The following is a 22,821-nucleotide window of genomic DNA, read 5'->3' as shown; positions in this document are numbered from 1 at the left end:
TTGAGCATCAGTGGGTGTTGGGGGAATAGGAAGGGTTAGCGTTGAGAAGTAGGGCAATAATCTCATCAGGGTTGATGGGGTCAAAGGAAGGCATAGTTGTGGTAGAGGAGGGTATGAGTGGTGGATAAAAGTGAGCAGGCGGAGGGGATAGATGGTAATTAGTGAGGGTATTGTGAATGGAAGTAATTGGAGATGCAAAGTAGAGAGCAAGATTATTTGCAGAAAGAGTAGATGAGATGGAGGTGTTTTATGAGCTGAAAGAAATTTATTTGAGAGATTTTTGGAGGTGCCTAGGTTGGGAAGATTGAGCCAAAATGAGAGAGAGATAGAAGTCACGTTTGTCAAAGTCAAGAGTATTTATTTTTTATTTATTTGAATTTGTAAAGCGCCAAACTGCCCTCAGGCATCGTGGTGCTGTTAAGAAGGCTTACTTAATTATATAAGTGCATTAGAAGGCATACATGCATACATGTTTCTTCATACAATTCCAATAAGTGCTTAAAAGTGGTTACATAGATTGGTGGACAAGTATATGGTGCCAGCCACATTTTACACAGCGGCAGCTATATAAAGTTGCGAGGTCAACATCGCTGGGCAAGAGCATGGTGCCAGCCACATGTTGCATGGCGGCAGCTACAAACAGTTGCGTGGTCAAAATGAATATGCATATACAAGTGCCAACCAAAAGTTACAAGGCGGCAGCAACGCATATATGCGTGGTCAGGTCAATGGGTAAATGCGTGGTGCCTGGCACAGAGTACAGAGGAGGCAAGCTACACATGTGTGTATGGTTAATATCAACATAGAATAGCATGGGGCCAGTCCCATATTGGACGGTGGCAAGTGCATACTAGTTCATAGGTTTCCAATCAACAGGCAACAACGTGGAGCCAGTCCCCCGGTAAGGTGGGCAGCTACAGACATTTACTGGGGTGAGGAGAGAAGGGGTGGTGGGGGGAGTTCAGACATACAGGGGGCAGCAGAGGGGTGGGGGCTGAGACACACACGGGGCAGCAGAGGGGTGGGGGTGGGGGCTGAGACACACAGGGGGCAGCAGAGGGGTGGGGTCTCAGACACACATGGGGCAGCAGGGGGGTGGGGCTCAGACACACATTGGGCAGCGGAGGGGTGGGGGTAGAGGGTTAGACACACAGGGTTGTAGAGTAAAGGAATACTTCTGTAGAACAATGACATAGATTTAGAGATCAGAGGAGTGTCTTGACCTTTGTCAAGTGTGAAGCTTTTTCTGAATTATTTTCATGGTGGGGATGAGAGCTGTTCTCCAGAGCCATGGAGGGGTGGATTTAGGAGTGAGCGTAGTAAGAGTGCAGTGATAGGAAAGGGGAGCATAAAGAGCATTGATAAAGTTAGTGACAGCTACTTCAGTGGATAGAAAGGTGAATTCAGTGTAGGAGAGAGAATGGTGTAGATCAGAGTCATAGTCAGAGAGTTTGGAGGAGGGAAACCTGTGCTTATTAATAGTTGTAGTAGTTGGAGAGTGTGAGTAAGAAGCAGAAGTGGACATTGAGGCAAATATGATAAAGTGATCACAGGGAAAAGTCACAGTGGAGATATTAGAGGCAGAGTGTTGAGAGGAGATGAAAACAAAGTCACGGGAGTTTCCATTTGAATGGGTGGGCCACGAGTGGACAGCAGAGAGCGAGTGGTAAAGGCGAAGAGAGTTAAGTCTGCGGGTAAAGCAGCATAGAGAGAGGGGAGGTTGGAGTCACTGTGCAATAGCACTTGGAGCGTTCCAAGTGCCGAATGCCATTGCCACAATAAAGGATCTCAGGCCCAAATAGCCAGACAGACTCAAAGAATATGACAAAATACTACTGTATTATCAGTTCAAAAAAGTAGGAAAACCTGGTGAACAAACAGATTCTAGCACACACACTCTCAATGCAATTCAGTTGCACAAAAGGTTTTATACCTAGACCTACATCAGCTATGACATCATCCTATATGGCTAACAGTATAAACCTACTGGGTGGAGGGAATGGTTAAGGGAAATGTATGCATTTGGTTTGTATACATTTTAGTGTCATCATTGGATGCCTCTTATCTGGTAGGCATGCCTTGAACCACTTCTAAAAATGTAAACTACAGGTAATAGTGTAATACCAGCAGTGGATAGCCCCGTACAACAATGTATGGTCCACTATGATTGATTGGCACTCTCTTACCAACCTTGAAAATTCAGCTTGTTAACAGCGCATAAGCAATGAAAACCAGGTGCAAGGGAGCAACGTCAGACAACTGCCATTCTTAGCTAATTAGCCTACAATCTCTCATCAGTTAGGCCCTAAGTCAAGGCTTCTTTTTTGTACTTGACCTTGCTGGCTGTTCTCTTCCTCAGAACTTTAAAGGGAGTGAAGGTACATTGCTATCTTCGTGTGGAGCTTTATGAATAGGCCTTGTTTTCCAGTCCTGAATCATGTGTAAGGAGATCATGATTGTGTCCATTTGCCCTTCTATTTTGTGCTATTTGATTCAATTATATTGGCTTCTTTTACTCTCCATGGTGTCTGGAGACTTGATTGTTCCATTCTGCATCTGCTCTCTGCTGAACAATACTTAGCATTCACAACTGTTCACTCCTTTACTTAATCTAAGAAAAATATGTCCTGCTTAAAAAGCTTATCCTCTTCAACTCCTATCAAGCCATGTAGTTGCTCTTGCTGCATCATCCTTGTTTATTAGCCAAGCAAATACCTGTTCTTCTTGCACAACAGTGTATTCCAGTACCTGTTAACATTGCAGCCTGGGTTTCTCTTCTCAAGGCTTCTTGCTTACTATTATACAATGCCGACGTCCATTTTCTAGGCATGCCTGCTTTACTTGTGATCTATTTTCTACTTTAACAAGCTTCAATGGGCAGGGCCATTCCAACCTTGTAGGACCCAGTAATTCCTCATTGAAAAAAACCCATCCCCATTCCCATTTGAGCCCAGATGGGGTTCAATGGGAATGGGGAGGGATCTAATAAGCTAACCGGACAATCTGAGCGGGTCCTGCAAGAGAACCTCATAATAGGGCATCCCGTAATGAACGGTGCCAGTCCCGTTCTGGCACCATTCATCACGGGACCGCCAGGGTCGTAATGAGGCCCTATGTGTCTCATCTACCTTGCGTTTCTGCATGTAAACATATATCACATCTCTTGTCACTTATCTTCTTAGTGTATATGGGGATTCTTCATATTCGAATATATATGTTTACTTCATCACTTTCATCACATCTTTATTCTATAGATATCCATACATCGAGTTCAGTGCGTCCATGTATCTTCTCTCTTTAGTGGCATCACTTTACATCTGCCAGACATTACTTAAAGTACCTCTATGTCCAATGGTTTCTGCAGGTTCATGTCTACCCCATCAGTACAAGGATAAATTCAATATGTCTGTCCAACCACACACCGTCTCTCATACCTTCGATGTGGTATGGGAATGACACCAGGTATCAAACACATGCTTTCTTGTTGTTCTTCCAGTATGATGGAGGTGAGGGGGTGGGCTCTATAAATGACATGTACATTTGCCTCACTAAATCACTGGCAATGAGGAAGTGACCGGGAGAATGAGAGCCAATTAGTTGGGAGATGTGGTTGAAAAACTGACCTACCAGACCAGGTGGCCGGTAGAGAGAGATAGTATGTATTCCATTGGCGCCAGTATTTGTGGATATTGTGTATTCAAATTAGGGGGAATTAGCAGGAGATAGGAGAGTAGGAGGGATAGGAAGTTTGGTGGATGAAAACAGTCCTACACCACCACTCCTGCCTATGGGGTGGGCAGAGTGAGTGGAGTTGTAGACAGGGTCATGAAGTAAACAAGGGCTGCAGAGACAGAGGGAGAGCTCCAGGTTTTAGTAAGGGTAATAAGGTGAAGAGAAGGAGAATGAGAAAGAAAGAACTTGGAAGGAAGATGTTTCATGCCTTCAGCTACACCTGCTTTGGCAACCCAGCTAAATATGGTATCCCTGTCTGTCAAAAAGTTAGCTTACGTGCAGTGAATACATTTCAACACAGAAGATCCTACCCTCAGTCCAGTACAAGTTGAATTGTAACTTGTATTTTAACATTCCACCACAATACTAATTAAGTTGTTCTTCACTTTTTTCCCTAAGTGCAGGGAAAGGGTTTGGAATGATTATTTTCTTATCACCTGGCATACATTTTCCATTTGTTTGTCATGGTTTTATTACACGGCACACTCCAGCCAGGGACTCCTTACCCGACAATGAATGTGGCGTACAATAAAGTGCTTTTAATTTTAATAAACTACATGTTTTTTTATTGAGAAGGCCTTCAACCCCTCTCACACCCAACCTCCATAAACACCTCATGTCACAATGGACCAGGAATCAGGCTGGCGTGCATACATAAGATATTGAATAATGTATTATTTAATGGAAAAAGGAAATCAAATAATTTTACAGCCACTACTTTTGTGGTACACAATTTCACTATTATCTACAAAACAATTCAGTGAAGACATATGGTTACAATTTTCACAGTCTTTAAGACAACACAGAAAAAGAGCAATTTTTAGAGAAAGATAACCCCAATGGTTTAGCTCTCCCCCCTGAAACACTCACCCCCAAACATTAGCTCACTTGATTCCTTTGAATGGAAGGCAGTGGCAAGGAGTAGGGATAGAGAAAATCGGATTTTGAGTAAAGCCCACCACCCCAGGACGGGGGGCCTGCTAAGAAAGTGAAATCCTGTTTTTGGAGAAAAACACCAGAATAGGCAAATCGGTTTTCATTGACACAAACAGAGACACATAACAGATAGGCTTGTCGACAAATGGGATTGCTCTCAATGGGACGGCAGTTTGGGGTTTTAATAGGACAGATGACACTATGAATTTGTTGAGTAAGGCACACAATGCATGGGCAAATTCAGTTTCAGCTACAAGGAGACTAACTCTTTTGAGACAATACTTTTAATGACTATAATTATTAAAGAAAGACATCATGGACAAGGGAGTTATTTTCGAATTTTAACCAACTTGTACCGTGAATTTCAGTGGAGGAATTATTTGATGTACTTAAGCATATGCTAAGGATTTACACAGACACTGAGAGGTTTACCAAAGGGAATATGCATATATACACAGTCTAAACACAGATTCTTCTATGGGAAGGTGACTGAATTACACTAGCAATGTCAGGTTGTCAATGGGGTTTTCAATTGGGGTTTTCAATAGGGTTTTCACAGGGTTTTCAATGGGTGCAAGGCTACAAAAGGAAGGGTGTATGCAATTTAGGGCAGCAGTTATTTGCTACTTACAAAGTAAGCCCTGGTTTGGGATTCTGGAAAGTCAGCTGGATCCCAGGACCCTCTGGGCAGCTAGGCAAGGGGTCTGGTCACTGCACTCTCCTTGGTTTGGGTTTCTGCACAGCCAGCTGGATCTCAGGACACTCTGGACAGCTAGGCAAGCAGTCTGGTCACTGCATTCTCATTGGTATCGTTCAGCTGCCTCCTCTCCAACCTCCTTCTCCTGTCTCCCCAGGATCTTTGTGTGTTCCCCTGACTTAGTCCAGTCTCCCTTATATAGTTCAAATGACATCACTCACTTTACAATCTAGGAGGAGTACTCTATAATTACCTCTACCCCTCGGATAGACCATCTGCCTATTGGCATTTTATTACCGTTCTTTGTTCCCTTGGCCACTTTTTGACAAAAACCCAATTATGTCTCATAACTTCATATTTCTACTAGCCCCTGACATATGCATTAGATATACGGTTTGAGCGGGTCATAGGGAATTAGGTAAGCCGACCGCCAACTCCATAAAAAGTAGCATGACCCTTGGGCACATTTTTGTCATTTTCTTAAAATATATAACAGTTATGATTTTGCAAATCAAGCACATTCCTGATTTCACCTTCCATCTCTTCTTCAAATCTCATAATTGTCACATCTTCCAAGCAGCCAGAAACTAGTCTTAACTGGCCATTTCAGTCCCCAAAGACTGAGGAAATGCATTATAGTTCTTAATAACCACCTAGAAATTACATAAAAACGTAGCATAAAACAGAATTATTTCTCATTCTAATTGTTACAAAAATGCCTAAAAATTGACCCCAGTCCTTTAATCTCAATATGAAAGATCTGTCCCCCTCTGCGGGAGGAGTACTTTATCCCCCACAGCCGGTGACCAGAGATTTTGATTACCCCCTTTGAAGTTGTCAGTTTGTCCTTGGTAGTGGGTGCAGGAGGAACTCACACCTCCCGTTCAAGTTTTTAGCCACTCTCGCTTTCCTTGAACTGCCCAAGCCACTGCCTTCAGGTCTGGCAGAGCAGGGAATTATAACACCCTCAGTACATCACATGTCATTGCAGGCTGATTCACTAGTAAGTGCGAAATTCAGTGGAGAGTGGGGCTTTCAATTAAGAGGTTTCCGGCATGAGCCCAAAAACAGTTTTTTCCAGTATTGTGAGCCTCTTCCAAGATGATTGAAGTCTTGTGGGTGGAACATAATGTACATTGCTTAGTCAACCCCCTCCCCACAGCATTTTACACTGACATTTCTGTGTGAGCAAAGCTATCCTTTCACCGTGGCTTTTTAATGTAATATCTTTATTTTTGTACACATGCGCAAGCCGTTTCTGTGCCTGATGTTTAAACTCCTATCTTGTATGCTATGGGATTCTTTAATTTGTCCTTTTTGAGTGAGTTGGCATTTAGTGTTGGTCCATTGACAATGATGGGTAGGCCCCCTTCCACAGGGTTCTTTGATTTGACACTGAATAAAAGAAGAAGCCAAGCCATTTTTCATTTGCAATTTTTTAAAGGGCAGATGTTCAAGGGAAATGAAAAGCAAAAGCTGTGTCTGGTTTTAGGATTGCAATTCTTGCCCTGCATGCGAATGAAAAGTACAATAAGGCCGTTTATAATGCAGTGCATGACTTCATGTCATTCAATTGAAACAAAAGCAATGCAGGGCCGTTTTTGGATTGCAGGATTCAACTGCTTGCCACTCATGTGAATGAATGAACTGTACAAAGAGGTGGTTTTTGATGTAGTGCATGACTTCATGTCATTCAAATGAAACAAAAGCAATGCGGGGCCGTTTTTGGAATGCTTGCCCCTCATGTGACAGGGAAAGCAAAGTACAGCCATTTTTGGTGCAGAGTTTCAATGTGGTTTTTCAAATGAAAAGAGATTTCTGTTTAGGGCCTTAAATACACCCCACATGTTTTAGGAATTTGCAAACTCTGTTTGGCAAAACCTATTTATTACCCCTCTTTGCCTCACCACAACCTACATAGCTCGGACTATGGAGATAGCACCTTTGAATCCTCCAAACATCCTCTTGGCTTTCTCTGGATATCTCCACTGCTCAGATTCAGGCTGAGTTCCTTCATCAGAAAACAGACCAACTCATGGTCCCTTTACTGGAAACACAGAAAGCAAAGGAACGGCCCTGGCTTAGGCCAGCTAGAACACTTAACAAAACAACCAAACTCATAGTGAATGCCCCTAAAGAAATGTCTTCTCTCGTTTTGAGCACTTTAAAGTTGATCAAAATATGATACTTGTCAGTGCAGTAATGTGACTCAAGTCCTTATTACACAAGGTCCACTTGCTCTAAGTTCCCCTCCAGAAGGTCAATGCTCTCTGAGGACACTTTCTCTATCTCGTTCTCCATATCTTTCACAACCCCTCTTGTTCTTTCTTTACTTTTATTTCTCTTTCTCCTGTCTAGGGTCTCAAAGGAAGCCCAGAATAATTAATGGCTTTGCTGGTATATCAATAAGAAGACATGCTAAATTATGTCCCTCAATCCTTAATCCTTGGCCCTCTAGCCTTCACCCTTTACAATTCACCCTCAATCATATCATCTCCTTCTTTGCATTCACTTATCACCTCATTGCAGATGATGTTCAAACCTTCTCCTCCTTCCCCATTCTCACTCCTGATCTCTCCACACACATCTCCAGTTTCCTTTCAGCAGTACAGGACTCATATTGAATTCTTGGAAGACTGAAATTAGCTGGATCCCAGCTCAAATGTCCATCTCTCATTCTCTCTCCTATCTCATTACCCTCTGAACTTCTCTCCTCTTCAACTAAGGCTCGTAATTTTGGGTTTCATTTGGCCAGTGATCCCAATCTCAGACACTTTAATACTGCTTTCTCTATTGCTGGCAGCATGTCAAGAAAATGCACCCTCTCCTCACCTACTGCTGTGCCAAAACCCTCATACTAACTCTAATACTCCCTCATTTTGACTATTGCGCTAGCCTCCTGCTTTCCCTGTCCTCTACTCCTCCTCCCCACTGGACAAAGGACAAAGCGATCAGCTTCACTGCATGCAACCTGTATAACCTCCCTGCTCTTCTCCAACTTTGCATAACTGTTTTCATGCCGGCAGGCTCTTCATGAGAAAAGGGGCCCTCATCACATTCCTACTAGGATGTGGTATGAGTAGCAAATGCCCCCCAGACCTTAGATAAAAGGAGTCCCCCGTATGAGCTCAAAACACCTGATCATGCCCTTGGAAACAAAACCACTCTCCCAAAACATGTGTTGCAAAGCCTGTGATGCAAACAGGTGAATACAAAAGAAATGAACAACTCTTTAAATATCTCCTCCCTTAAAACCCATGTGGACCACGTGAGCTCCTGTGGATACTATTGTAAAATGGGCATGGCATGAATTTGCACTTAGAGAAACATTTCCCTTGATGAACCAAGCAAACTGCCCTCAAACAGATGAAATATATCATTTTTGCAGCAAGAGGGACATTGTGCTTGCGCAAATCGTCTATTACATCTTATGTTGGGTGCCATGCACATCTTCATTTGCCAAAGAAAGTGCTCTGGTGGCGCTTGTGGAAGGAATACTGTGGCCATCACTGAAGGCACAACTTCAACATGACATAGTTCCCTGCCTTTCAAAGTCTAAACGTGCTTCTGCTGAGATAAAGGTTGCCTGAAAAAAAGTATTTTATTTGAATTCTTCTCTAGTTATGCAAGACATACAATGAACCATTCATGAATATTGTTTACCAGCTCTCTCAATTGAAGTCTGTTTACTTCTTTTTTCGGGTCTTATAAATAGGTTCTGGCCTTTGATATGCATGGAACCGAGAAAGCAACAAGGAAATAGAAAGTAGAACATTTTAATCACAAACATTCTTGAGATTCCCATGCACAGGCTTTTCATTGAGGAATCTGGCACATAGAACAATGACTTGGGTTATTTTTGTATGGAAGCAACATAGCCGCTGAGACAAAAAGTGGTTCTCTGTTCACTAACTATGCAATATCTATAGAAATTGCTATCTAGCCTTTCTACTTTATGCACCCAAAAAGGATTAGGCATTTAAATGTGACTGATGCAAAACGCTCAAGTGTGACTTGACCTGGTAAGAAATGAAAAAAGGGCCTCATTCTGAGGTTTGGCTTTACCTCCGATAATGTCACCAAACTCGATTACTGTTACGCAGTTGACAATTAGCAATTCCTGCTGATTTAGAAATAGGTTTACTGTTGAACATCATTGGGGTATTAACACCGCAAAGTACTGCCACCATAATAATGTTATTACTCCAAAAAACCGAATGAGAAAATAACGTGGTGGAAAAGACCAAGTTTATTTTGGTCGAATTTTTGCAAGATATTCACACATGTGTATGAAAACATGGATGGGGGTTGGGAGAAGTCCGGGGGGTCTTCCCAGCATTATTAAAAAAAAGTAGTGTAAAAAGCCCACATTTTCTTTTTGAAATTCGACCAAAATAAAACAGTCTTTTCCACCTTGTTTTTTTCGTTGATTTCTTTCTCATAAATCCATAACGACTGCCTGATCAGCCCACTTGCAAGAAGGCAATTATACTGGCTGTGGGTTCTCAAACCCTACATCAGGTTGAGCGCTAATACAGGCTGTATTTTAAAATACCACCTGTTTTACCTCTACTGTCAAGCACTTAATGAGGTACTTTGACAGTTGGCTCCTCTTCCCTTTTGACGCACAATTCTCAAAGTTGCTAATCTCTACATCCTCCTACATAGAGAATCGTGTATACAGTGCCGTACTTACTGAAGCACAGAAAGAGAAGCAGGATAGAGACTCTGAAGCCAGGTCTAATGTCCAACAAAAGGAAGAATGGCCCAAACCTGCCCTCCCTTTCATCGAAAGTTAGATCAAGCAGGGTGACAAGGCCAGGCAGCACTAGAAGACATCTAAATGTAATAGCTGCTTCTGTAGCGCCACCAGTTAGCACCGTTAACAGTTAAAAAACCCTATTGTGTATGGGGATCAGGGATCCTAACAGGGACGTCATTTAGGGGTCGCTAGGGGTTTGTTTGTTTGTTTTTATAATTTGTAATGCACACCTAACCCGGAGGTAGCAGGGCGCAGGAGCAACAAGAGGATTGTATAGCGTAGGTTACATGTGGTACTGTGGAGTCCAGCCGTGGTTACAGTGCAGGACATAACAGCAGTATTGAGATCAAGTACAATAGGTCATATTTACATGAAGAATATCATATACATCATTTACAAATGTATAGCTAAAAGGTCAGAAGGTACCAATACATTAGATATCATGTCCCTTAATCCAATGAATACGATGCGATCTGAATTCTAAGTAAGGCAGATCTTCCCTTAGGGATGGCGGTGGAGAATTCCACTTCTGTCAGAGATGCTCAGGTCCTAGGCGCAGGAGCGACGCAGTACCAACCACCCCCTCAATGGTTTCAGTGCCTGCAAGACAGAGCTTAACACAGGCCTCCTCAACCAGAGCGGGGAAGGAGGGTTAGGGTCTCGATGGTTGGATAGGTAAAGGGATTTTAGGATTACCGGATTGAGGGTTGGGAAGAAGTTATGGATAGGACTGGGGATTTTAGGGTAAACGATGCCTGCACACTTTCCTCAAACTGGCTGATGGAGCTGCCGTAACACCTCTACATGTAAAGGTGCTGCCACCCTCACCAGACCCCTTGAACCAACCTGAAGGTGCTCTTTCGAGCCTTATAACAACATACCAAGGTAGCAACAAACAATTGTTGACATTAGCCCATTACAGTTTCATGAACACAGTCTCATGTACGAGCACACTTAGCTTTGCTTTGTCCTTAACGTCCAGTCCTGCAAGACTGTCAAGTCCTGTGCCACGTCCTTGCAGTCCAAGATTCAGGTTCGCATCGGGTTCAAACTAAAAGAAAACAAAAGACAAGCATTAGCGTTTGTCAAACGTTCTGCTGATCTCGCACTTTCATGCAAACTCTCTCAACACGCGTTTAGTTTTTGGAATAACCAATCCAGGAACTTTAGGGTGCGCTGCCGCACGTGGCTTATCTTTTGCCCAAAAACACGGTCTTCCCTCAGACCGGGTGTCAGAACGCGGTCTTTCCTCAGACCGGGTTCCCCAAGCCAGTGCTTCAATCTCACGCGCCCTTCCGGCGCTTTTCCCAAGAGATAAATGCACTCGAAACCATGCACATTAACAAACACGACTTCCCGTGAATCCGCCCACTTAGCTTTTGCGTGATCAGCAGGGGCTCTGGAAGGGGTCGGAATATGCCCCCTGCGCTTCCCCTAGGATCCCTGACTCTCCCTGGGGTGAGCGGCACTTATCTTGTGTGTGCGAGGGGCCGGATCGTGGTTCCTGTGGCTCTTGGCCCCTCGCGTATGGATTCCGGGGAGCTGCTGGGCTCACGTCCTCTCTCCTCGGCGTCTCGAGCACAAGCCCCGTGCCTCGGGGCTTGCGCATGCGCATTCGTCGCGTGCCACACCCAGCGCGGCTTCCCATTGGCTCGCGGGCCCGCGAAGCCTGCTGGGAATTGTAGTTCCGGCGGGCAGAACGCTGAATCTGTCTACAGAAAGGGCACAACAGCCCTTTAAAGTACGGAAACCCTTTGGATCCGGGTTTCTTCATGGTCCCAGGCCCCACAGTCCCAACAGTACTGGGCCCAAGGCCAGTCTTACCCCTGACAGCACTCCCCCTCCCACGGAAGGCAGGTCCCCCAGGTTTTTCAGGGCAGTTTTTGTGAAAAGTGCGCAGCAATCGTGGGGCATGTACATGGTGTGAGGGTTCCCAGGAGCGGTCTTCTGGCCCGTACCCAACCCAGTCGACTAAATAATAGACTTGGCCATTCCTTTTTTTAGAGTTCAGAATTGCTCGGACTTCATATTCCGGCTCCCCCTGTACAAGTACCGGGGGTGCTTTTTGAGTGCGTATCCCAGGCGGGGCTGGTTTCAACAGTGACGTATGGAAAGTCGGATGGATTTTCATCTGAGAGGGCAGGGCCAGTCGTACCGCTACTGGGTTGATCACTTTCTCAATGCTAAATGGGCCTAGATAGCGAGGTTGTAACTTTTTTGGTCCCTCTAATCGTAAGTTACGAGTGGACAACCATACCAAATCGTTTTTATGATATACAGGGCTAGCACGTCGATGTTTATCGGCATAAGTTTTGTACACTTTTTTGGCTTTTATGAGATTATCCTGCACCTCCTTCCAAACCTGCTCTATTCCGATCCGTTGTCCTGCTATCGTAGGCAGTGCCGTTTCTGCTGTTGGGACGGATGAAGGTAAAATCCGTGGATGTCTTCCATACAAGCAGAAGAACGGGGATCGTTTTGTGGAAGAATGAACAGCATTATTATATGCCATTTCTGCCAGCCAAGTATGTTGAACCCATGTTGTCTCCCGTCCTGCGGCTAAGCAATGCAGGAACTGCTCAAGCCCCTGGTTCACACGTTCGGTTTGGCCGTCCGTCTCGGGATGATATCCCGAGGATAACCGGATTTCCATACCAATGATGTTACAAAATTCGCGCCAGAACCTGGAGGTGAACTGTGGACCCCTATCTGTGATTATACGGCATGGAAGGCCATGAAGCCGAACCACGTTTTGCAGGAATAGTTCGGCGATTTCTTTAGCTGTTGGAACCCCTTTGCAGGGGATAAAATGAGCCATTTTAGAAAAGGCATCTACTACCACCAGTATGGAGGTAAAGCCCTGTACTTGTGGAAATTCAACTATTAGATCCATGGTAACTGTATGCCAAGGAGTAGTTGGTGTTGGCAGGGGACGTAGGAGGCCTGCTGGTTTCTGGTGATCGGCTTTGTTTCGAGCACATATTGCACACTGTCGTACGTATTGCTGGACATCAAGCCGCCACTTTGGCCACCAAAAATGTCTCCTCACTAATTCTAAAGTCTTTGCCTTACCGGGATGACCCGCTAGGGAGGAATCGTGGCACCATGACATCGCCTGTTTTTGTAGCTGGGGTGTAGGCAAGTACAATGATTGCCCATGATATGGGAGTCCATCCAAAATGGTGCGCTGAGGGTCCTGCTTGCACCATTGGTGGAGATCATGCACGGAAAGTTCCTTTTGGATGCTCTCAAAGATGTTGGTAGCTAACCCCAGTATTTGCACTGGAGGGACTATTGGCTGAGACACGATTTTTACTTCCTCAGAGACCTTATCTGGATAGCGGGACAAAACGTCAGCTTTACGATTGTTCGTTCCAGGTCTGTATGTGATTATAAAATCAAATTCTGTGAAATACTGGGCCCAACGCAATTGACGTGGACTCAAGGTCTTGGCAGTCCTAATAAACTGAAGATTGCGATGGTCGGTAATAACCGTCACTGTGTGACGTGCCCCCATCAAGTAGTGCCGCCATTCGCCAAAGGCTGCCTTTATGGCCAATAGTTCCCTGTCTGCAATGATGTAGTTGACTTCTGCTGGGAGCAGCTTTCTTGAATAGTAGGCTACTGGGTGTAAGAGCCCCGTCTGAGGATCACGTTGGGACAGAACAGCTCCCAGCGCATGGCTGGAAGCGTCCGTTTCCACCACAAATGGCTGGGACAAGTCCGGATGTTTCAATACCGGTGCATCGGTAAAGGCCTTCTTGAGCCGTTGAAATCCCTGCTCAGCCAAGGCGTCCCAAATAAACGGGCAGCCCTTGCGAAGAAGTCTCGTGATTGGAGTAACCAGCTCAGAGAAATTCTGGACGAACCGTCTGTAGAAGTTTGCAAATCCTAAAAAGGATTGTATGTCTTTGACATTGGCTGGCGGGGGCCAATCTAGAATGGCCTTCACCTTTTTTGCATCCATTTGTACGCCTGTCGGAGTAAGGTAGTACCCCATGAATTCCACGGTAGTACGGTGGAACTCACATTTCTCGAGTTTGGCATATAAATGGTTTTCCCTTAACTTTTGTAAAACAGCGCGTACATGCTGAACGTGATCTTCTAGGCTATGGGAATAAATGAGGATGTCATCGATGTACACAACGGCACATACGTCCAAATATTCCCGAAGAACCTCATCTAGGAAATGCTGGAAGGCAGCAGGTGCGTTACAGAGACCAAATGGCATAACCTGATATTCGTACAATCCGAATTTTGTTCGGAAGGCGGTTTTCCACTCGTCACCTTCGCGCACCCGCACAAGATGGTAAGCCCCACGAAGATCCAGCTTAGTATAGATAACCGCATCCCTAACCTGATCTAGAAGGACGGGGGTGAGCGGAAGCGGGTAACGGTTTTTGATGGTTATCCGATTCACCCCGCGGTAATCTATGCAAGTCCTGAGTTCTCCGGACTTCTTCGGTACGAAGAACAAGGGAGAAGACACTGGGGAATTAGAGTGTCTAATAAAGCCATTTTGCAAGTTGGCTGTAATATACTCCTGAAGGTGTTTGTTTTCAGCCTCGGTCAAGGCGTATATGCGGCTGCACAGTAACGTTGCCCCTGGCTCTAAATCGATCCGGCAATCGAATGGCCGATGCGGGGGCAGAGTTTCAGCGGCTTTCTTATTGAAGACGTCTACAAAGTCCGAATACTCTGTGGGTAGTTCTTCTAAGCGTGCTTCGGGTTGAACATCGGTAATGCCTGCGAGTTGACAGGCCGCAGCCACCGGCTGTTTACAATGCTCCCGACAATAAGGAGAGCTAAACTTTATCAAACCGGAGGTCCAACAAACCAAAGGATCATGTTTTCTCAACCAAGGTAACCCTAAGATAAGGCCGAACTGCGGGGCAGCAATTAAGTCGAAGGTAATGTATTCCCAATGCCCAATACCACAACTCATGGTGACTAAACGAGTATTATGTGTGATGGGTCCCGAGCATAGAGGTGTACCATCTACCGCGCTTACGGGCTCAGGTCTTGCCTTTTGCTGGATAGGGATACCCAACCTGGCCGCAAACTGGATATCTATAAAATTACCCGTTGCCCCCGAGTCAATCAACATGGTGACCTCTTTTGACATACCCTGAAAACCAAGACACCCCCTTACCGAAATGTGTGGGGCAAAATTGGGACTACCTTCTATCGGGGCCCTGCAATCAGTCAGGCTCGACCGGGTGACCCCCACTACCGACGAGCCGAGGCGTTTCCCTGAGTCTTGGGCTTTGTGGGGCATTCACGAACAAAGTGTCCGGACTTCCCACAGTACATGCATACACCATCCTTTCTCCTTCGTTCTTTCTCTTCCTTTGATAGGGGACCACCAACCGACCCAATTTGCATCGGCTCGTCTCCATCGGACTTGTCCATTGACCCTCGTGCCCCTTTGAATTGGTCAAACCGCGCTGCTGGACGTGACTCTCCTTTCCTCCTATCCCCCCGTCGCTCCGCTTGACGATGATCCAATCGCATAGCCAGATCAATCATATCCGAGCATTCTCGGGGTTGGGGGTCAACTTGGGCAATAAGATCCTTCAAATCATCCCTCAATCCCTGATAGAATAGGGACATGCATTTTTCGCGTGGCCATTCGGCTTCGGCTACCAACCGATTGAACTGAGTGACATATGTCACTAGTTCCTTATTTCCCTGCCTCAATGTCAGCAATTCCCGATCCTTACACAGGGTAGCAGCCCTGCGATTAAATATTTTCTCAAATTCACTGAGAAACTCGTCCCAATCATAAAGGATAGTATTGTCTTTTTGGACTAAGGGATTTGCCCATGCTGCTGCATCTCCTGTGAGATAGGAGATAACGAAAGCAGTCCTAGACTGATTGGATCAGAACGCTGCCGATTTCGTAAGGAAATGGAGGCGGCATTGCGTAATAAAGGTAGAGAATTTCTGCGGGTCTCCTGCATAACGCTCGGGTGGAGCCAGAGGAATCGGGGGCTCTGGGGTGACTTGGACATGTACTGGTGCGTGACACGGCAATGGTGCTGTTTGTGCGGCCAGACTTCGTACCTGCGCTGACAATGTGGCATAGTCCTGTCTGGACGCCGCTAGTTCGCTTTGCAGGTCCTGCAAAACCTTGGCGATCTCTTCCATAACGATGATGGGGGTTGGCTACACCACTCAGGCGCCTGAATATACGTGGGCTTGTGCTTCTGTCAGAGATGCTCAGGTCCTAGGCGCAGGAGCGACGCAGTACCAACCACCCCCTCAATGGTTTCAGTGCCTGCAAGACAGAGCTTAACACAGGCCTCCTCAACCAGAGCGGGGAAGGAGGGTTAGGGTCTCGATGGTTGGATAGGTAAAGGGATTTTAGGATTACCGGATTGAGGGTTGGGAAGAAGTTATGGATAGGACTGGGGATTTTAGGGTAAACGATGCCTGCACACTTTCCTCAAACTGGCTGATGGAGCTGCCGTAACACCTCTACATGTAAAGGTGCTGCCACCCTCACCAGACCCCTTGAACCAACCTGAAGGTGCTCTTTCGAGCCTTATAACAACATACCAAGGTAGCAACAAACAATTGTTGACATTAGCCCATTACAGTTTCATGAACACAGTCTCATGTACGAGCACACTTAGCTTTGCTTTGTCCTTAACGTCCAGTCCTGCAAGACTGTCAAGTCCTGTGCCACGTCCTTGCAGTCCAAGATTCAGGTTCACATCGGGTTCAAACTAAAAGAAAACAAAAGACAAGCATTAGCGTTTGTCAAACGTTCTGCTGATCTCGCACTTTCATGCAAACTCTCTCAACACGCGTTTAGTTTTTGGAATAACCAATCCAGGAACTTTAGGGTGCGCTGCCGCACGTGGCTTATCTTTTGCCCAAAAACACGGTCTTCCCTCAGACCGGGTGTCAGAACGCGGTCTTTCCTCAGACCGGGTTCCCCAAGCTAGTGCTTCAATCTCACGCGCCCTTCCGGCGCTTTTCCCAAGAGATAAATGCACTCGAAACCATGCACATTAACAAACACGACTTCCCGTGAATCCGCCCACTTAGCTTTTGCGTGATCCGCAGGGGCTCTGGAAGGGGTCAGAATATGCCCCCTGCGCTTCCCCTAGGATCCCTGACTCTCCCTGGGGTGAGCGGCACTTATCTTGTGTGTGCGAGGGGCCGGATCGTGGTTCCTGTGGCTCTTGGCCCCTCGCGTATGGATTCCGGGGAGCTGCTGGGCTCACGTCCTCTCTCCTCGGCGTCTCGAGCACAAGCCCCATGCCTCGGGGCTTGCGCATGCGCATTCGTCGCGTGCCACACCCAGCGCGGCTTCCCATTGGCTCGCGGGCCCGCGAAGCCTGCTGGGAATTGTAGTTCCGGCGGGCAGAACGCTGAATCTGTCTACAGAAAGGGCACAACAGCCCTTTAAAGTACGGAAACCCTTTGGATCCGGGTTTCTTCATGGTCCCAGGCCCCACAGTCCCAACAGTACTGGGCCCAAGGCCAGTCTTACCCCTGACAGTTGTGCTGCTTTGACAGAGAAGCTACTCCCCCAGTGGTAGTGCGTTTGAATCTAGGCACCAGTAGGAGGTTGGAGTTTGCCTTTCTGGAGGGGCGGCAGGATACTTGTCTGGTGAATCTTGTTATGAGGTATTGAGGGGCAGAATGGTGGAGAGATTTGTGAGTCAGAGAGACAGATTTGAGGAGGATCTTATCTTTCGTGGAAAGCCAGTTGACGCATCTTCTAGTATCAGAATTGTGGGCTTTCTTTGAGAGACTTAAAGCTGCTCTTAATGCATTGTTTTGCAAGATTTGAATCTTGTCGTGATGTATGTATTGCTACCTACGTAAAGAGTGTTGCAATAGTTCACTTGGACAAGATCAAGGCTCTTGCTAAGGTGATGCAATTGTTAGAGGAAAGGACGGGTTTGGCTGCTCTGATGAGTTTGCAAGTATAGGAGGTAGTGGAAGCCATAGAGTTTACCTGTTTTTTTAAAGTTAGTGTGGAATCTAGATAAAAGCCCAAGGTTTTGACCTCCTTAGCCACGGCAATAACGTTGTTGTCAATTTCAAACGAGGAGTAGTTCTGACCAAGTTTGTTGAGATTAGCTGTAGTGCCCAAATGAGGAGTTCCGTTTCGTCATCATTCAGGCATAGACCATGTGAGGTCATCCATGCCTGGATGATGAGGTATACTCTGTTTACAAAGGCCACATCCTTGTTATAATCCCCCATCAGCGGGATGAGGATCTGAGTATCCTCAGCATAATTTGTGTAGGTGATACCCAGACCATCGAGATCATCGAAAAGGGGCTTAGTAAAGATGTTATACAGAGTGGGAGAGACGCAAGAGCCCTGTGGCACACCAGAGGTAATAGGCATTGCGTTGGCAGCTGCTAATGGGGAAATGGGGAGAAGACTTGCATTGTTCTGTTATTGAGAAAGGACTGAATACAGTCGATAGCCTCTTGGAAGAAGTGGGCTGCCAATTCTAAGTGATTGCAAAGGATCTCATGGTCAACCAGATCGAATGCAGCTGAAAGATTAAGGAGCAGCAGTAGTGCTGTCTTACCCTCGTTTCTCAGCTCATCTATTTGAGCATTAAGGTCAACAAGAGTACCATGTTGGGGTCTGAAACCTGACTGTCGGGCTCCTAAGAGGTGGTTATGTTTGAGATAGTGTTGGATTTGTAGGTATGCTATTTTATCAAGGATTTTAAGTAGGAATGGGACTGTGGTAATGGGGCGGTAATTAGTGGGGATGGATGGGTCTAGATTTTTTTTTTGAGGAGAGGGAGCACCCAGGATTGTTTTAAATTATTGGGTATGGTGCCTGAAGTGAAGGATGCATTTATAAGTTTAGTGATAAAAGGGGATAATTCACGAGCTGCATCTTTTATGAGTTGTGCAGGGCATAAGTCACCATGACAATTCGAGAGTTAGAGAGTCAGGATGACTTTTTCAACCTCTTTGGTGGATACTTTGCGAAAGCTAAAGTGGCGAATGGCTGCATGGGGTAGAGTTAGGCTAGATTGTAGCGCTGTCACATTAGGATTGCTTGGTGTAGCAGAGGTAAGAAGAGTATTTTTTTTATTGCTAATCTTAGTTTGCAGGGTTGTGATTTTATTAGCCAGAGCATTTTGAATGCCGGAGCACCCGTTTTTGTCCTTGAGGCAGGAGTCTGGAGTTTGGATAGGGGATGCTACCTCTTTTAGTATAGCAAAAAGCTCTTTGGTATTAGATTTAGCTTGGGAGATTCTGAGGTTGTAGGAGGTTTGTTTAGCGAGAATGATTTCTTTTTTGTAGAGGGATGCATGTTTATTCAGGTTATTCTTGTTGGTCTCTGAGGTGTCTAGTCTCCATATTTTTTCATATCAGCGTTTCTCTTGTCTAATTGCTTTTAAGTGAGGAGAGAACCAAGTATTCACATATTTGCAAGGTTTGCTATTTCGCATTTTCAATGGTGCTATAACATCAAGGGCAGAAAGCATCACTTTGTTATACATATCTACCATATTAAAGGCATCTGTGTGGTCTGGGATAGAGTAAAGGGTAGGTAATATCAAGGGGATGAGGTTTTCAGGAGTAATGCTTCTTTTGTTCCTAGTAGGAACAGCTGGGGCTATACTGTAGGTATGCATAGGAGGTGGGGCCTCTAATGTGAACATAATCAGATGGTGGTTCAACCAGGGCTGAGGTATTATGGACGTGACCGTAATTGGGCAATTGGGCTCGGCAATCCAGTCAAGGGTTCTACCTTTAGTGTGGGTAGGACCTGAGATCTTTTGGGTGAAGCCTAGTTCCTCTAAGGAGTTGTTGATTTGAGTGGCATTGCTGTCTAAAGGGTCACTGAAGCCAAGGTTGAAGTCTCCTAGTATGATACTCTGAGAGGAGTTTTTAAGGTTATTAGACAAGATGTTTGTTAAGTCTTCTTCAAAGGATCCTAGAGGGCCTGGTGGTCGGAATATCAGGTGGATAGATATAGACTGCGTGTTGGATATGGTTAACTTGGCAGTTAAGGATTCACATGACTTTGAGTTATGAGGTGAAGAGAGTCTCAGTGTAAGGTTGTTTTTTGAGATTATGGCAAGACCTCCGCCTCGAGAGGAGACTACGATCTAGTCTTAGGAGGGTATAATCATCTGGGGTAGCTAGCATGATTGCTGGTCCAGCTGCAGGGTGGAGCCAGGATTCAGTGATCGCTAAGAAATCTATATTTTTTGTTTTGTAGAAGGTCTGCAATATCTGTTGTGTGGGCAACCATGGAGCAGGCATTTATAAGGGCACCCTTTGTCCCAGACTGTGCTGGTTGAGGCGGTGATGGCTGTGTCTTAACATTGCATTTCGGGGTGGAAGTGAGCTCTCGGAAGAGTCTGCTATTCAGTTGGAGGGTGTGCTGATGGTAGCTAGTTTTGCAAGGACCGGTGGTAGCATACTTGACGTTTTTTTAGTTAAAGGGTCGTGCAATTTTGAAAGTCTTGCTCGTAATTTGAAGTTCCTCTGTGCTAAGGGACAAGGTCTGGTGGTCATGTCACTCTGCTTAGGGAGAAGTGACATACTGAAATCTTGTAGAGTGATTATCTAAAGGATTGTCCTTAGTAGGACCGTGTAGAGTGGTGGGAGGTATATATCGTATGCTTGGAGCTAGTTATAGGGCGGACCGTAGATGGAGATAGAGTAGAGGCTGCTATCAAGGTTCAAATCATAGAATGGACCACAGGTCTATAAATTGGCAACTCAGCATGTAGCACACATTAGGAGTAATAGAGTATGAGGCTGCTATCTTATTGAATGTAGGCAGAGTAAGTCTAAAAATCTGGCATGGCAAGTGAATCTAACAATCAGGCATGGCAAGTGAATCTAACAATCTCGCATGGCAAATGAATCTAACAGTCTGGAATGACAGGTGGCTCTAGCCATCAGGCAAGGCAGAGAAAATCTGATAAGCAGGTGTGGAGCAAGTACGTGAGAGCCTAAGGCTGTACAGAAGGGGAGATGCCCAAATAGAATAAACAAACTTGCATGGAGCTAGCATACAGGTAGCACATTAGGGCAGGCTATCATGTGCAGTGTTTATTTAGTTAGGGCTAGGTTAGTGTCACAATCTGGAGAATGACTTGCAGTCACCGTAAGGGTATTGTCCAAATGCTTCACTTTCCCACCCGAGGCACCACTCTCCTCACCTGAGTCTTCAGGGTCTGAGGCTCCGACGCCGTGTCTGTGGGCAAGGTAATCCTTTTTACTCTTCGTTGTGAGTGCTCTGACACGGAATGAAGCCGTGGTGGAACTCTGTATTGGTTACCACCTTGGCTCCGTTCCCGTATGCAGGCGAGTAAGGGGAAAAAGCCCAAAGGCGGAAAAAACCCCTGAGTTGTAGTCGAGGATTGCGATGAGAGATGTAGTAGTCGCTGTATAGGAAGTGGAATTCAATAGCCTCGGGATCCTTGGGTAAACAACTCGAAGATCCTTCCGGAGAGGAAATGACAAGGGAGGAAAGTACGCTGGCAAGCAGCCGGTAGGCGTAAAAACGCAGTAGCAGAGGGAAATCGGCGGAGGAGAGGAGCCGCCAGGGAGACGGGGAAGGAAGGAGAAAAGAAGGGAGAGAAATCCCCAGAAGGGGGAACAAGAGCGAGCGAGAGAAAAGCACTGGAAGCGTCTCACCGTGAAAACGAAAGGAGACGGTTGCAATGCAAGGAATCATGGGAAGCAGGAAGTAAATAGGCGGGACGAAGAACAGAGGAAAAAACACTAGACCGTAAACAGAGAAACGTGAAAAGAACGTGGTGGCAGTGTTAATGGCGGCGAAGCCGTAACAGCGGCATCCATCGCCAACCAAGAGGGTTCATGACAGTATGCCCCCTCTTACTGCCCACCCCGCCCGGCTTACCAGGATGGCTCTGATGAAATTTAGCTACTAGGCGGGGCGCTTTGACAAAATGCACAGGTTCCCAGGAATCTTCAGACCTGGGATAACCCTTCCAGGAAATGAGATATTGCAAACGTCCCCGGTAGTAGCGGGAGTCACGGATTTTAGAAACTTCATACACCTCCTGGGAGTCTCTGGGTGAAATGTCTTGCAAGGGTTTAGACCTAAAATGTGGTTCAGTTCGTGATTCTTTGAGAAGGGAGGTATGAAACACCGGGTGCACCCGGCGAAGGTAGGAGGGTAGTTGAATCTTGTAAGCCACAGGGTTGATTCTTTCTAGGATGGGAAACGGACCCAGGAACCGAGGTGACAATTTGGAGGACCGGATCCACCTTGGTAAATATTTGGTCGAAAGCCATACCTTCGTCCCTTTAGTCCAAGTGGGGGCCGTTCGGCGATGTTGATCAGCAAGGGTTTTGTAGGTCCTAAGGCTCCTCGCTAGACTGTCTCTGGACGTCCGGTGAGCCTCAGAAATTTCCGATAAAGCAGCTTCGGCAGCAGGAGAGTTACTGGTGTGAGAAGCAATGGGCCAAATGGACTTGGGATGAAGTCCGTAGTTGCAGTAAAAAGGAGAGATACCCGTGGCAGAGTGTTTGGAGTTGTTGTAGGTGAATTCTGCCGTGGGGAGGAGTTGTACCCAATTATCTTGGAGTCTATTTATGTAGCATCTGAGATATTGTTCCAGAGTGGAATTGAGTCTTTCCGTCTGACCATTAGTCTGGGGATGATAGCCAGATGAAAGAGCACGGTCAATACCTAACCGGGAACACAAGGCCTT

The sequence above is a fragment of the Ambystoma mexicanum genome, chromosome 5q, assembly GCF_040938575.1.
Source record: "Ambystoma mexicanum isolate Mex_15411 chromosome 5q, UKY_AmexF1_1, whole genome shotgun sequence".
Lineage (NCBI taxonomy): Eukaryota > Metazoa > Chordata > Amphibia > Caudata > Ambystomatidae > Ambystoma > Ambystoma mexicanum.
Note: the sequence above shows the minus strand (reverse complement) of the source record.